The following is a 17,587-nucleotide window of genomic DNA, read 5'->3' as shown; positions in this document are numbered from 1 at the left end:
CCCCTAAGAGTACCAACATTCTCTTAATAGAAAAAATAAAAAACTTTGAGTCTACAGGATGTCTAAATGAATATACTAACTATACCAAAATAAACACAGTTATCTAAATTCAGTAACGTAAAAAACAGCTATATTTAATTATTCTAAGTCCCACTTCTGAAGAACGTAGCGGTCGCGTCTGGCATTGCATGCCGAAATCAGTTCGAGGACTTTCGTGAGTACCTACCGGTCATTGGTAAGGGCTCCTACAGAGGTCGTTTTTTGTGAATTTAGCTTAAAGGATAGATTTATTTGTTAGCCCCGTTCCCAATAAGTGAGTTAAACCTGTACATTGGGTTACATTGTGTGTATGTCTTTTCCTGAAATAAATTACAATTTATTTTACCTCCTTACTTTGCTCAATCAATGATCCCGGTATAAAAAGGTGTTACTAAACCTGGCCTCCCGTGACAATCCCCAAAGGACAATTCCTCAGACTGCGGAGAAATTGCTCCACTTTACATGATTTTGTGCAGCAGTCTGAGGAACTAAGTGGGTGGTTTTTGGAAAGAGGGTATAAAAAGGAAGATCTGGAAGAGGATTTCAATGAAGCTTCAAATATAGAAAGGCATACTCTTATACCATACCAACATTCCAAAATAAGGCCTAATAGGGGACTAAAGAACAAAAATTATAACGTTGCAAACTGTAAGGGTTCAATTAATGTAATTAATCAATTAAGGGATCAAGCTCCTTTGTTTGTGTCACAATACAACAGGTGTAGCAACAAAAAGGTAAACCATTATACATAAACATTGGAATCTACTTCGGATGGACCATAACTTGTGCAAATATGTAGAGGCAGGACCCAGATTTGTATACAGAAGGGCAAAAACAATTGCCTTATTTGTATCACCAAGTGTAGTCTACACTCCTAATAAGAAAATTTCCTCTTTTGTGATTAAAGGATCTTACCAATCTGGCTCCTGTAAAGCTTGTCCACATATAAAACCATCCACATATTTCTTTTTCCACACTCCACAAAAGAAGTTCTTAATTAACAGTTTTATTAACTGCAATAGTGAATATGTTATCTATTTGTTGACTTGCGGGTGTGGGAAAAGATAAGTAGGGCGAACTACAAGAACTCTTAAAGTTAGAGTAATGGAGCACTTAAGACTCATTGGAAAGGGTGATCTAACCCACCCAGTATCAAAACACTTTTCGGGGTGTAGACGGGGTGGCGTGAATAACTTTTCTTTTTGGGGGATTGAGAAAATAATTATGAATGAGCGGGCTGGTAACAAATTTAATTTGTTAGATCGTACAGAGGCTTTCTGGATTTCACTTTGAGAACACATGTCCCAGGAGGCCTAAATGTAGAATGGAATTTGAGGCATTTTTTGGGTTGAGTGCATTTTTTATTCTAATTTCTAGAAACTGATATTTTTTTGGGATAATGGGGAAATTATCTACCCAAAAAAATGGGACATTTTTTTTTTAAGAATTCTTGGACCTTGAGATTTATTAGGCATTTAAAAATCTGTGAGAATGCATCAATATATTTATAAATTATGCATTCCTGTGTTATATATCATTTTGTTTTGTGTTAATTTTGTTTCTATTTTCTGTCTTTTTTCCTTTCTCCCCCCCCCTTCTTTCCCTTCTTTCTTCCTCTCTCCTTTCTTTTCCTCCCTTTCCCTTCATCCCCTCCCTTTCCCCCCCACCCCCATCTTCCCTTCCTTTGCTTATTTTTTAAGGGGGCACACATTGAATATATTTATATTTGGTAAATAGGTTAAATAACAGATAAAGGATTTATTGTATTATTAATTTCTTATCAGGGTTGTTTAACTATGAATGAACTTGTTCTTAATAAGATGAGGAGGTACTCTTTTGTGTGGTACTCATTGCACCTTATTCTTTGTGTGTAGTGAGGAACACAATTAAAAAAAACAAAACGTGGGAAAATATGTTAAGTGTTTATTCATCTTAGTTGGGCCAGTTATATTCACAAACATTTTTTATTATAGTTTCAAGCTATTGTTTGTACTTGTATTAGTTTAACACTGCACTTTCTCCTCAATCTTGCTCGTCTGTTGTGACGCTCGACGCAGTGGGGCGTGGCTGGTGCTTGATCCTACTCAGGGCTGTATGCGAGCACTTGCACGCCCGGGCATCATGATGTCACAAATGGCGGGGGCACGGCCTGAAGGCGTCTGAAGAGCATTTCCTGTTCCATGCTGGACATCGGTGGCGGTAGAAAGAAAAAACAAGGAGCACTGCAACAGAAGAACTGGAGGCAGATCAAAAGTAGAAAAATAATAAAGATTTATTCAGCGAACAATGCCCATGAGAGAGCTAAAAGGCACTCTGACGCGTTTCCCGCCGTTCTGGCGCTTTATCAGCTCCTGTGGCAATGCTGTTTGCGTGTTCTGTGAAGGCACACGCTGGGAGGAGGGGCTATTCCTGGTGCTGGATACACAAGGGCTTCACTTGCTGTACAAATACTTCCTCTGGTAGTCATGACCTCTAACCCAACATGTTTCATGAAACGTCACTTTCTCAGGGATATGCTGAAGCCCTTGTGTATCCATTCCCCAGGAGCAGCCCCTCCCCCAGCATGTGCCTTCACAGAACACACAAACAGAATTGCCACAGGAGCTGCAGACGGCTGTGCTGTGGAGAATAGCAGCTGCCCTGCTAAAGATTTGGACACATGCAAGCTTGAACTTGCCCTGTTGTAAGTAGGTTTCTCGTTTTTAACCACCAGATCGCCTTCAACAGAGAACCTTCTTTTTATGGATATTTTGTGTCCATTTTATATTTTAATAAATTAGTTTAAATTGTGTTTACTGCCTTGTGTTTGTATGTTAAATGTTGTTTGTTTCCTGTCTTTTGTCAGTCAGTGTTGTTCATTAGTGTTACATGTTAGTTTGTCCTATATTTACAGCATTACACACTATGTAATATCTTTGTGCTTTATTCCATATATCTCGGATGCCTTCCACAAAGTTACACGGTTGATCCGGATGAACAGGCTTGTCAGAGTTTAAAAACAGTTTGTTTTGGGAAATCCAGTTTTCGAGTCTCAAAAAGTCAGACTGAAGTATGTGTTCAAGGTCGGAGAGGCTATGGCTGTGTGCATATAGGATTGTGTCACCTGCATACATGTGTATTGAATATTCTGGAGGCCAGGGTCATGTGAAGGATGATTAGCCCAGATAGGTTCAACTCTGCCCTCTTTCCAAAACACAAGTCCTGTATCTTTTCTTCACTTTATTTAGGGAAAGCAGCATTAAAGACAGGCACTTGTGGAAGAGATGTTGGTGTTTGAATAATGTCTCTCTGTGGGTGCTTTGTAGTTAAGGGCAGGTGAAAAGGATTCAGCCCTGCTACTGGAGCAATTTACAGGAGGGGTACTCACTCAGCCAGTGTAGAAGTGGAAAAGGAAGTCCCAATGTATTCTGGGTAGCAAGATAGCCTGGGCACAGACCATCTGTGGGCAGGGCAGAGGGGGAGAAAGCAGACTAGCCCATTTGAGAGAAAGGCTGGGGTTGCTATAGCAACTCACTGAAATGTCTAAGGAAACAACAACATGTAGCAATAATGTTGCATGTTCTCATGCAGCAAGCTGCTGGGACAGGGGAAATAACAGCCAACTGAACAAGGGAGAAATTAATCCCATAAACTGAAAGGGGAGACAGAGGAATATGGGGTATCTCTGGATACTGTTGTCTCTATTATCTTTAGCGTTTATTTGTAATTCCTTACATGCTCCAACGAAATTGGTGCCGCAATCTGAGCGTATTTGTTTAACTGGTCCTCTGACTGCAAAGAATCTTTTGAGGGCATTTCTGAAGCTTGAAGCATCCATCTATAATCTCGATGTGTATAGCTCGCGTACTCATGCAGGTGAAGAGTACCGCCCATCGTTTACTGTTTGCTAGTCCGCCTCTCCTTCTACATGAGATGACCATCCAGGGTCCAAATACATAGAGTCCTACATAGGTAAAGGGGGGTTCTGTATTGAGTCTGTCGATAGGTAAGTCTGCCATCCTTTGGTCTTGGCTTTTGCCTCGCAGCATTCGGCACCTAACACATTTGTGGAGATTACTGGCCACGCACCTTTTCATGCCAACGACCCAAATGCCCGCCGCCCTAATAGCGCCTTCGGTGAAGTGTCGTCCCTGATGCATGAATTGTTCGTGGTAGTAGCGCACCAACAAAGTAGCGATGTGATGCTGGCCAGGGATGATAAGAGGATTGCTTTCCTCCCTGCTCAGTTGGGACTTGTTGAGGCGGCCTCCTACTCTCATGAGGCCGTCATTGTCGATGAAGGGATTCAACTTCCAAAGTGGGCTGTTTTTGGGAACACTCTTCCCTCCACTAATGCAATTGATCTCTTCCGCATACGTTTCTCTCTGAACATGATGGAGAACAGTTTCCTTAGCCTTTGTGACTTCCTCCACGGTGCGCAACTCTTTGCAGATGTGCCAGCCGGTAGTTTTACCATCTGGTGTCTGACAGAAAGAGAAGGCTATATGCCTGAGAAGGGCTACTGCTCGCAGAAGGGCTGTCCACCTTGAGAAGCGATGGAATCGATGTGATCCGAATGCGTTTCTGTGCAATACATTGGTGAGTAACACGGATACTTGTGGGGGCCTTATCTCCGTATCCTTCTCGGGATCCACGAGTTCAAAGTCGCCAACTGGGGTTGGTTGCGTTTCCGCGGGCTGCGCAAGAAACGTTGGTCCTGTGAGCCACGACGTGTTCTGCAGTTGTGATGCGGGTACTGATCTGGTGGCATGATCTGCAGGATTTTGATCTGTGGGCACGTGGTGCCATTGTTCTGGTTGGGTTGACTTCCTGATTCTTTCTACACGGTTGGCCACGTATACGTAGAATCTCCTTTTCTTGTAGTATATGTAGCCCAGTACCACCTTGCTATCTGTGTAGAATCTGACGGCATCTGGTTTGCTGTCCATCTCGTTCTCGATGAGCTCCGCCAGTTCTACCGCTAACACTGCACCACATAGCTCGAGTCTGGGTATAGTATGGTCGGGTTGTGGCGCCAGTTTAGCCTTGCCAAGGATGAACCTGATGTGGTAACTTCCACCCACGTCCGTGGTTTTTAGGTAGGCCACCGCTGCTATAGCCTTTGTGGAGGCTTCTGAGAATACACAAAGCTCTTTGCTGTGTGCGGCGGTGAGAGATATAGGTGAGTAGGGGCGTGGGATCTGAAGTTGCTCAAGGGCCTTCAGGGAATACTTCCACGTCTCCCACTCTTTCCGTTTTTCTGGGGGTAGTCGGGTGTCCCATTCCTGCTTTTCGAAGGAGATTTCTCTGAGAAGAGACTTCCCTTGTATAGTGACAGGAGCCACGAATTCTAGCGGATCGTAAAGACTGTTAACAGTGGACAGGACTCCGCGACGTGTGTAGGGTTTTTCTTCGATGGCTATATGTAACGTAAAGGTATCTGTTTTAAGATTCCAGCTTATCCCCAGGCTCTGCTGTATGGGAGGCGTGTCGGTCCCCAGATCCAAATTCTTGAGATCGTTTGCGTGATCGTCTGCGTGGAAAACCTTCATCACTATGGAACTATTGGAAGCTATTTTGTGTAATCTTAGGTTGGCATTTGCTAACATTTTTTGTGTCCTTTTGAGTAGATCTATAGCTTCTTCTTCGGTGGGAACTGATTTTAATCCGTCGTCCACATAGAAGTCTCTTTCGATGAAGTTCCTGGCGTCTTTCCCGAACTCTGCTTCTCCGTCTTGGGCTGTTCTTCTGAGGCCGTAGGCAGCCACTGCAGGTGATGGGCTGTTCCCAAAGACCTGTACTTTCATGCGGTACTCTATGATTTCGTTTTCTATGTCATCATCTTGGTACCACAGGAATCTTAGGTAGTTACGGTTGTCTTCTCGCAAAAGGAAGCAGTGGAACATCTGTTGAATGTCTGCTGTTATGGCGATTGGCTCCTTGCGGAAGCGGATCAACACTCCCAGAAGACTGTTAGTCAGGTCCGGCCCAGTGAGGAGAACATCGTTTAGGGAGAGTCCCTGATGCTGAGCACTGGAGTCGAATACCACTCTAATTTGGTCAGGTTTCTGGGGGTGGTACACGCCAAACGACAGGAAGTACCAACATTCTTTGCCTTCTCTCAGTGGGGGCGCCGGCTCTGCATGGCCACTGTGGAAGATTTTCTGCATGAAGGCCACAAAGTTTTCCTTGGTCTCCGGTTTACTTTGTAGGTTACGGCGAAGCGAGCCTAGACATGGCGTGGTCTCTGTTGTTTGGGAGGCGTCTTCTTGGCGAGCGGAATGGTAGTGGGGCCACCCAACTGCCTAATTCGTCCTTGAAGAGCTCCTTATCCATTAACCTCAAGAATTCTTAATCTTCCATTGATGGCGCCTGTTTGTCGTCGTCCTTTGTTGTCTGGAATGCTGTACTCCCTAGGTCATCGGGGTATTTTTCTGTCACAAGCGCGTCTCCATAGTTCCTTTTGGTCTCGAGCTTCTCGTGGACCGGGTTTGAAGTGGGATGCACAACCGTTTTCCAACAAGTTTGTTCGTAGGGCGTCTACGTTGTCGGGTCCTCGTATCCTGTCTATGCATACTTCTCCCACTACCACCCATCCTAGATCGAACCTTTGAGCGCTTGGGCCGTTGTGGTCCAAGTTTCGCTGTTCGCGGATCTTGTGTGCCCTCAAGATGTCCCTGCCAAGTAGCAGCATGATCTGGGCGCCTTCGTCTAGTGGTGGAATACGATCGGCAATAGCCTTTAGATGGGGATGGTGTCGCGCCTCGTCTGGTGTGGGGATCTCGCTCCTATCTTCTGCCATGTGATTGCACTCGATGAGTGTGGGAAGGGGCATGTTCACTTTGCCGTCTATTGAGCATATGGTGTAGCCATTCACTCTTCTCCCTGTAGTCTCCATTCGCCCTGCGCACGTTCTGAGAGTGTAAGGAGAAGCGCTGTCTTGTATGTTGAACACGTCGAAGAATTCTGACCTGACCAGCGATCGGTTGCTCTGGTCGTCGATGATTGCATACATCCTTTTAGCTCTTTGGTGTTGTCCCTCTGGGTGCACTGCTACAAGACATATTTTAGAGCAAGCTCTACCATCGCTTCTTTCTCCACATACCTCTGTGCATTTGGACGCTACCGACGTCGTGGGGGGTGTATCTCCCACTTCTTCCTCCCCGCCCTGCTTTGTCAAAGGGTTAGGGGCTTTGCTTGATTTGGGCTTCATAGCCTCCGGGTGTAAAGCGGCTATGTGCCTGTCGCTATCGCACTCTGTGCATTTCATAGCTTCTTTGCAGTCCTTGAATAAATGAGTTGTGGAAGCACAACATTTGAAACAAGCTCCCCATTCCCTGAGTAAGTTCTTTCGCTCCTCTATGGGCTTCATTCTGAATCTGATACACTTGTTAAGCGGATGCGGCCTTTTGTGTATAGGGCATTCTTTGTTAAGGTCCCTTGGTTTCTTGTCCCTGACGGCCGCCTGGCCGGGACTCGCGTGGGTCGTAGGTGGCACGTCCATCCTGTGGACCGAGACTGGTGTTCTGGTGTCCTTGTATCTCGCTGCTGACCTTTCGTTCCTCGGGGTGGCTGGCACTGGATGTGGTCTGCACACCTAAGATGAAGCTGGGGTCGTTCCTCGTCCTTGCTGCTTCACGAATGAAGCTCAAGAAAACTGAGAATGGGGGTGTGACAGAGTGAAGTCAACTCCTATCAGTTACGCCTGGGAGACATATGTCTGAGTGCTTCATCCAGCACTCATAAGAGTTAACTCAGGTGGAAGTTAGGTAGTCAGGATGTAATCTGACACCTGAGAGCCGGCAAGGTAGAAAAGGATGTTGTTACTAGCAGTAGCTGGCTCTCTCAGACAAGAGCACATGGATATATGTGCTGCTAGACAGACGGATACAGCACACTACTTACTGCAGCCAAAGTAAGATTTGATTCATTTGTTTCATGACTGCTTAAAAGACTCTGAAGGTTTGGTTATGGTTTAGCCAGCCAGCCTGCAAGATAGGTCTGCTGTGTTAGTCAGTTTTTCTCCCAACATGGAGCAGGATTTATTTGTTTAAAGGGACAGTGTACCCGCATGTTATGTTGTAATGGAGAAATAAAGCCATTGAACGTTTTTCATTATCCTGAAACTACACGTGTGGACTGTTCCCTGACCTCGGCTACAGGCCGTCCTGCCACAAGTGGTGTCAGAAGTGGGATGTCGGACGGAACCTGTATCTGAAGGGCCATACAGAAAAGAAAAAAAAAATGGAGACAATCTTCTCAGTTCCTTGAGCAACAGCTCCAGCTAGCAGAGAAGCAAGCTGAGCGACAAGCCCAGCAAGATGAGCGACAAGCCCAGCAAGATGAGCAACAGGCCCGGGGAGAGGGGAGAAGCTACTCCAATTGCTGGCCGAAGGCCCAGCCCCAGGCAGACCAGGGATTCCAAATAACCCATCGGTGATGCTGCCTAAAATGAAGCCAACCGAAGACCCAGAGGCATTTCTCCTCACTTTTGAAAGGGTAGCCACGGCCCACGGCTGGACAGTTGATCGCTGGGTAACGACTCTGGTTCCACTCCTCATAGGGGAAGCTCAAGCAGCCTACCAGGCTCTTCCAGCGGACGAGGCCATGGACTATCAGAAACTAAAGGCTGCTATTCTGGATCGCCTAGGCCTCATGCCAGAGACCTACCGACAGCGGTTCCGGACAGTCAAATATACAAACAGAGACAGACCCCGGGTCTTAGCCCACCGCTTAGTAGACTTATGTACCAGGTGGATACAACCGGAAAAACATACCAAGGCAGAGATCCTTGAACAGTTTGTGCTCGAGCAGTTCATACAGATACTGCCCCCCTCCTCCCGCTCCTGGGTAAAAAGACACGCTGCATTTTCCCTGGAGTCAGCAGTCCGCTTGGTGGAAAACTTCCTGGGCGACGACACCCAACAGGATAGCTGGGAACGGCCGGTGCAAACACCAGTTGCTTCCGGTGATGCTAGAGGCAGGAGAGCAGACAATCGAGGGGTCTACAACCCGCCAGCTCGGGAGATCCAGTCAACCCGATCGGAAGACCCTTTTCCATCTCGGAGGGTTCCTGGTACAAACTCCCGCAGAGACGCCTGTCCCGGGTCCGAGGCCACTGGATCACTCAAGGGAGGCCGCCACCCACGGTATTCCCCGAGAACCTGAACTCCTGTCACCCACCCGGTGGAGAGGATAACCCCACCAACCAGAAGGGAGGATCCCATCCAACAGCGGAGAGGTCCAAACACCGAGCCCCGTCGAGAGCTTCCGCTGACGACCGAGGTTGCGGACTCAGGAGATGATGAGATGGACTGTTCATATGGCAGAACCACTGCCACAGCTTGTCTCCGAGGGGACCACAATCCGTGGTTAGTCCCAGCATCTCTGGAGGGGACAAAAGTAAACGCCATGCTGGACTCGGGCTCTGGATAAACCCTGATCCTAGAGGGCCTAATTCCAAGCAATAGACTATCTTATGATTCTCCTTGGAATATCGAGTGTATCCATGGGGATACAAAGAGATACCCGACGGCGAACGTTCTACTGCGTATCCAGGATCAAGAGGCTAGCCTACTAGTGGGAGTTGCTCCCTGGCTACCTGCTCCTGTTCTACTTGGCCGAGAAATTGTTGGCTCCTACTCCTACGGAGCCTACTTCTCTGATACCGGAGAAGCCCGGAGACTTGTTCCCTTTTTCCCCAGAGATTTTCCCCCGTAGACACCATGTCCTAAAGACACGTAAACAGAGACGTGCGGAAAAAGAGGACTGGTTAAGAAAGGCTGGGACTCTTGGTAACATTAGTCAGCCCAAAGGACTGCAGGTCATGGCCGGGGATGACCAGGGTGGGGAACAGATAGATACGGGAATGTTGCCAGACCTGGATTTTCCTGACTTCCGTCAGAGGCAGAGGGAGGACCCAGCTCTGGCTAGACAATATGAGAAGGTGGTACAGGTCAACAACAAGATAATGGATGAACAAGGTGTAAAAGTGTTCCCACATTTTGAACTGTTGAATGACATCCTATATCGTGTGAATAAGGTTACACAAACAGGGGAGGTCATTTGACAGATGCTAGTCCCTAAAGGGTTAATTAAAACAGTGTTCACCCTAGCCCATACTCTCCCATGGGGTGGTCATTTGGGCAGATATAAGACCACGGACCGCATCTCGTCTGGGTTTTACTGGCCAGGCATACATGGTGACATCATGAAACTATGTGAGACATGTCCTGAATGCCAGTTAACTAGCCAAAAAGGACAGAAGCCGGCGCCCTTGGTTCCTCTGCCCTTGTTAGCCGTCCCATTCGAGAGAATTGGAGTAGATCTGGTCGGACCTTTAGAACCCTCTGCGAAGGGACATAAATTTATACTCCGTTGTTGTAGATTATGCCACCAGATATCCTGAGGCCTTCCCTCTGAGATCAGCCACTGCTAAACAGGTTGCTCACAGGCTGTTAGAACTGTTTTCTAGGGTAGGACTTCCCCAAGTAATGTTAACTGACCAGGGAACAAATTTCATGGCAAAGTTAATGCAGGATGTCCTGAAGTTATTGGAGGTAAAATCCGTCCAGACCTCGGTCTACCATCCTCAGACTGATGGGTTGGTAGAGAGGTTTAACCGTACTTTAAAAACCATGCTTAGGAAGTTTGTGGACACTGAAAAGCGAGCTTGGGATGAACTTCTCCCTTTCCTGTTGTTTGCAGTACGAGAAGTTCCCCAATCATCCACAGGCTTCTCCCCGTTTGAGCTCCTATATGGACGCCAACCTCAGGGTATTCTCGACCTACTGAAGGAATCCTGGGAGGAGGAGCCTTCCCCCTCCAAGAATACCCTTCAGTATGTCATAGACCTTAGAAACCGCCTAGACATGATAGGTCGTGCAGCCATGCTTTTAAGCAGATATGCTTTTAAGTATATATGTTTCAAGTATTTATGAAGTTTAAAAAGGAAGTTCAAAAAGAAGTGGAAAAGTGGACATCACCTACAGTACTGCTTCTGATTCCTGCTTTTGATCTACGTTGGAAAAGAGGATATCATCTATCTAAGACTGCACATCTCAACACTTAACTATTGCTGTGATGCCGCCTTTATTTTTTATATTTGCTGCAACCGCACTTATTTTCAAATTATGCACTTCCTTCCACCAGTCTCCTTATGTCTCTAACTCTATTCATATATCTCCATCTCTCCTTTCTTCCCCACTTCTCAGTTCACATGAACTCCTTTCTTACCTGCGTCCTCTGTCACCACACAGCTATACCTCCTGCACTAAAACACACCCCTACAAATCATCCTCACACATCCTCTTTCTATCCATGCTTCTCCTCCTTGCTTCTGGGGATATCTCTCCCAATCCTGGTCCCTGCCTTATTTCTACTTGCTCTCGTCCTCGCCTCCCACATACAACTTCTACTCCTTCTCGTGTTAACCCCTCCAACCTCATACCCATCCCCTGCCACCCTCCCTCCTCTCTCCCTTTCTCCTGTGCCCTTTGGAATGCTCGCTCCCTCTCTAACAAGTTCCTCTCTGTGCATGACTTCTTTCTCTCTCACTCCCTGCTTCTCATTGCTATAACTGAGACCTGGCTCACTCAGTCTGACTCTGCTCTGGAAGCTGCCCTCTCTTATGGTGGCCTTTCCTTCTCCCACACTCCGCGCCTTGATGGCAGGGGTGGAGGTGTGGGGCTCCTGCTCTCATCTCTCTGCCGTTACCGAACTATTCCTATTCCCCCCTCTCTTGCCTTTCCCTCCTTTGAGGTTCACACTGTCCAGATCTTCTCTCCTCTCCCTGTTCATGTGGCGGTCATGTATCGCCCACCTACCTCTACTCATCCCCCTTCTGCCTTTCTCTCTCACTTTGAATCCTGGCTCTCTTTCTTCCTCTCCTCAGACTCCCCTGTTCTTCTCCTTGGGGACTTCAATTGCCACATTGATGACCCCTCTCTCCCTTGGGCTTCCCGCTTTCTTTCTCTAACCTCTTCTTTTGGCCTTCAACAGTGGACTGCAGCCAGCACCCACAAGGATGGCCACTACTTAGACCTGGTTTTCACTAAAAATTTCTCTCTCTGTGATTTCTCCATTTCCCCTTTTCCTCTCTCTGACCATCACCTCATCTCATTCTCTCTATCTCGCTTCTCAACTTCTCCACCTCCATCTACACCCCGGTTCTGCAGAAACCTGCGCTCTATTCACTTACCTGACTTTGAGTCCACGTTACACTCCTCCCTCTCCTCTCTCAGATCTGCTACAGACCCTGACAAACTGGTCAGGAACTACAACTCTGCCTTGTCCTCCTCTCTTGATCTACATGCCCCGCTTTCTCTCTGCCGCACTCGCCCTTTTAACCCTAGACCCTGGCTAAATTCCCACACGCGCATGCTGCGTTCCTCCACTCGTTCCTCTGAACGCCTCTGGAGGAAATCTCATACTCTCGCAGACTTCCTTCACTACAAATTTATGCTATCCTGTTTCAACTCTGCCCTCTCGCAAGCTAAACAAGCCTACTTTTCTTCACTAATCAACATGCACAAGTCTAACCCACGCCGACTGTTCTCTGTCTTTGATACTCTACTCAAACCACCCTCCGCTGCCTCTCCTTCCTCCATCTCCGCTCAGGAATTTGCTGACTATTTTAAGGAAAAGGTGGAATCCATACGTCAGAACATCCCCTCTGTTTCTTCCTCCCATCCTACACCTCTTCCTAACTCTCCTCCTGCCTTCCTTGACTCTTTTTCCACTGTCTCAGAGGAGGATGTGTCGCTGTTGATCGCCTCTTCTCCCTCTACCACTTGCCCTCTTGACCCCATTCCCTCCCATCTCCTAAAACCTCTTGCTCCTACTATAATCCCTACGCTCACGCACATTTTTAACTCCTCCCTCTGCTCTGGAACCTTTCCATCCTCCTTCAAACATGCAACAGTCATACCATTACTCAAAAACAGCAAGCTTGACCCTACCTGTCTTTCTAACTATCGGCCTGTCTCCCTCCTGCCTTTTGCCTCTAAACTCCTTGAACGTCTTGTATTCGCTCGCTTGCTCCATTTTCTCAACACCTATTCTCTCCTAGACCCTCTACAATCTGGCTTCCGTACTGCTCACTCCACGGAAACAGCCCTCACTAAAATAACTGACGACCTCCATGCTGCCAAAGACAGAGGTCATTACACTCTGCTCATATTACTCGACCTCTCTGCAGCATTTGACACCGTGGACCACCCTCTTCTCCATCACATTCTCCATACTCTTGGCATTCGGAACAAAGCTCTATCCTGGATCTCATCCTACCTCTCCCATCGTACTTTCAGTGTCTCTTCTGCTAATACCTCCTCCTCCTCTATTGATCTCTCTGTGGGGATACCCCAGGGCTCTGTCCTGGGACCTCTTCTCTTTTCTCTGTATACACTCTCTCTAGGTGACCTAATAACATCTTTTGGGTTTAATTATCACCTCTATGCTGACGACACACAAATATATTTCTCAACACCCGACCTTACACCTACTGTACAAACCAAAGTTTCTGAATGTCTCTCTGCTATATCATCCTGGATGGCCCTCCGCCGCCTTAAACTCAACATGGCTAAAACAGAGCTCCTCATACTTCCTCCCAAACCTGGCCCTACTACCTCCTTCCACATTACTGTTGGAACTACGATCATTCACCCAGTAGCCCAAGCACGCTGCCTTGGGGTCACACTCGACTCCTCTCTCACATTTGCCCCTCACACTCAAAACATTTCTAAAACCTGTCGCTTTTTCCTCCGCAATATAACAAAGATACGCCCTTTCCTCTGTTGCTCGACTGCTAAAACTCTGACTCAGGCCCTCATTCTCTCCCGTCTTGATTACTGTAACCTCCTGCTGTCCGGCCTTCCTGCCTCTCACCTGTCTCCCCTACAATCTATCCTTAACGCTGCTGCCAGAATCACTCTACTCTTTCCTAGATCTGTCTCAGCATCTCCCCTCATGAAATCCCTCTCCTGGCTTCCGATCAAATCCCGCATCTCACACTCCATTCTTCTCCTCACTTTTAAAGCTTTACACTCTTCTGCCCCTCCTTACATCTCAGCCCTAATTTCTCGTTATGCGCCATCCAGACTCTTGCGTTCTTCTCAAGGATGTCTTCTTTCTACCCCCTTTGTATCTAAAGCCCTCTCCCGCCTTAAACCTTTTTCATTGACTGCCCCTCACCTCTGGAATGCCCTTCCCCTCAGTACCCGACTAGCACCCTCTCTATCCACCTTTAAGACCCACCTTAAGACACACTTGCTTAAAGAAGCATATGAATAGGACTGTGGCTATTCTGAACACATGGCACATAAAGCTTGGCCCCCTGCAGATGCACTTACCAGAACTCCCTCCTACTGTCTCTGTACGTTCTCCCTACCTACCAATTAGACTGTAAGCTCCTCGGAGCAGGGACTCCTCTTCCTTAATGTCTAAAGCACTTATTCCCATGATCTGTTATTTATATTATCTGTTATTTATTGGATTACCACATGTATTACTGCTGTGAAGCGCTATGTACATTAATGGCGCTATATAAATAAAGACATACAATACAATAGGTCGGTTTGCTAAGGAAAACCTCAAATCTGCCCAAGAACGTCAAGAGAGGCAGTACAACCAAAATGCTCGCTTGAGGGTCTTCCAACCTGGGGACCAAGTGATGCTACTACTGCCGACATCAGAGAATAAACTCCTTGCGAAGTGGCAGGGTCCTTTCCAAGTTCTCCGCCGCACCGGGGAGGTGAACTATGAGATCTCTCAACCAGGGTCCAGGAAGGGTAAACAAATCTACCACGTGAACCTCCTGAAACCCTGGAAAACGATGAGATCGCTGTTCATTCACCCTCGGGAAGGAGAGACGGATTTGGGTCCACAGCTTCCAAAGGGTAGTACGTACAATGACCATCAGGTTCCCATGGGAGGGCAGTTAACAACGGAACAAAGGTCAGACCTACTAGAGGTATGTGACCAGTTCCCAGATGTTTTTTCTGAGCTGCCAGGGCAGACTGATTTAGTGTCGCATAGGATTGAGACAGAACCTGGCGTAAAAGTACGGTCCCGTCCCTATAGATTGCCAGAGGGCCGAAAAGACCTGGTAGAGAGGGAGATAATAGACATGTTGGAATTGGGCGTGATCGAGGAGTCCCACAGCGAATGGTGTAGCCCTATCGTGTTGGTCCCTAAACCAGATGGGAAGGTGAGGTTTTGCGTCGATCTGCGAAAGGTAAATGCTGTATCCAGATTTGATGCATACCCCATGCCTAGGGTGGATGAATTGCTTGACTCGCTTGGTAAAGCAGAGTATATCTCCACCCTAGATCTCACGAAAGGATATTGGCAGATACCTCTAGCGGAAGAATCCAAATGCAAAACTGCCTTTGCCACCCCTCTCGGTCTATACCAATTCGTCACTATGCCATTTGGGTTACATGGGGCTCCAGCCACGTTCCAAAGGTTAATGGACAAGGTACTACGACCCCATAGGGCATATGCCGCGGCCTACTTGGATGACATTGTCATCTATAGCAGACACTGGCAGTCGCATATAAAAAGGTTAAGGGCAGTCCTAACGTCCTTAAGAGAAGCAGGGCTCACTGCAAATCCCCAAAAATGTGCCCTGGGTAAATCCACTACAAAGTACTTGGGCTATGCCGTTGGGGGAGGGATAGTAAGGCCACTAGCTAGCAAGGTGGCCGCCATAAAGGAAGTCCCCACCCCACAGACAAAGACACAGGTCCGCTCCCTTTTGGGGTTAGCAGGGTATTACCGGCGGTTTATCCCCAATTTTTCAGAAATTTCTGCACGCCTAACAGATCTGACAAAAAAAAGAGTGCCCGACCCAAGTTAAATGGTCTTGGGAGTGCCAAGACGTCTTTGACATGCTTAAAAAGTGCCTGTCAGAGGGCCCCGCTCTTCGGAGCCCAGATTTTAAAGAGCCCTTCATCATGCAGACGGATGCCTCAGAGGTAGGACTGGGAGCAGTGCTGTCCCAGCAATTTGATGGTGTTGAACATCCCATACTGTTCATCAGCCGGAAGCTGTTCCCAAGGGAAGTGAGGTATTCCGTCATTGAGAAGGAGTGCCTCGCTATAAAATGGGCAATTGAGGCCTTGAGACATTATGTCGCCGGAGTACACTTCACCCTGGTCACTGACCATGCGCCCTTGAAGTGGTTAAATACCATGAAGGACGAAAACTCAAGGTTGACCAGGTGGTATATGGCCCTCCAACCCTTCTCTGTTGATATTCAGCATAGACCTGGAAAGGACCATGGAAATGCTGATTTTTTGTCAAGAGAAGGAGTGGAGGGTCGGGCTTCAGCCGTGGGACACTAGCCACACACAAACAGGGGAGGTATGTGACAGAGTGAAGTCAACTCCTATCAGTTACGCCTCTCAGCACTCATAAGGGTTAACTCAGGTGGAAGTTAGGTAGTCAGGATGTAATCTGACACCTGAGAGCCGGCAAGGTAGAAAAGGATGTTGTTACTAGCAGTAGCTGGCTCTCAGACAAGAGCACATGGATATATGTGCTGCTAGACAGACGGATACAGCACACTACTTACTGCAGCCAAAGTAAGATTTGATTCATTTGTTTCATGACTGCTTAAAAGACTCTGAAGGTTTGGTTATGGTTTAGCCAGCCAGCCTGCTAGATAGGTCTGCTGTGTTAGTCAGTTTTTCTCCCAACATGGAGCAGGATTTATTTGTTTAAAGGGACAGTGTACCCGCATGTTATGTTGTAATGGAGAAATAAAGCCATTGAACATTTTTCATTATCCTGAAACTACACGTGTGGACTGTTCCCTGACCTCGGCTACAGGCCGTCCTGCCACAGGGGGGTAGGCGACTTGCTTCTCCGTTTTGTATTTGGAGCCTTGTGAAATCGATCTTTCTTGGAGGTTGTAGGGTAGCTTCTCCAAGATAGGTCTCACTCCACGAGCTGAGTCCAAGACGTTGAGACCTGTTAAGGAATGGTCTTTTTCCTGCAAACTCCAGCTCTTGCAGCAGGTCCCCGAGCTCTCGTAACTTAAGAGTAGTCTTTAGTTGTGATCTTGGGAAAGCTGTCGACTCTTTTGAAGAGCGAATCCTCGACTGCTTCGAGGCTACCGTAGCACTCTTCTAGCCTTTCCCACACTAGGTCGAGACCTACTTGGGGTTGGTTCGCGTTTGCTGCCCGAAGTCTCTTCGCGTGCTCCCTGGATTCGTTCCCCAGGAACTTGAATAGCAGGTTGAGCTCTTCCCTTGCTGAGAAGCCCAAGCTGTTGATTGCGTCCTTGAACGTGAACTTCCACGTCCGGTAGTTCTCAGGGCGGTCGTCGAAGCTGGTGAGTCCTGTTTGCACCAGGTCACGCCGGATCATGTACTTGGCTATGTCTGTCAGGCCTGAGGCATCGGCATGTTGGTCGCGTTCTGAGGTAGTTTGCTGGGAGGGTCCGTGCGGTCGCCTCTTCCTTGGCATGGACGCGTGATGGCTGCTGGTCAGTGTGAGGGGCTGTGTTCTCCCGTGTGGGTGTACCTGGATTGCGAGCCCGTTGTGGTGCATCCGTGTGCGCGCTGGC

The sequence above is a fragment of the Ascaphus truei genome, chromosome 3, assembly GCF_040206685.1.
Source record: "Ascaphus truei isolate aAscTru1 chromosome 3, aAscTru1.hap1, whole genome shotgun sequence".
Classification (NCBI taxonomy): Eukaryota; Metazoa; Chordata; class Amphibia; order Anura; family Ascaphidae; genus Ascaphus; species Ascaphus truei.
This window is presented reverse-complemented; position numbering follows the sequence as displayed.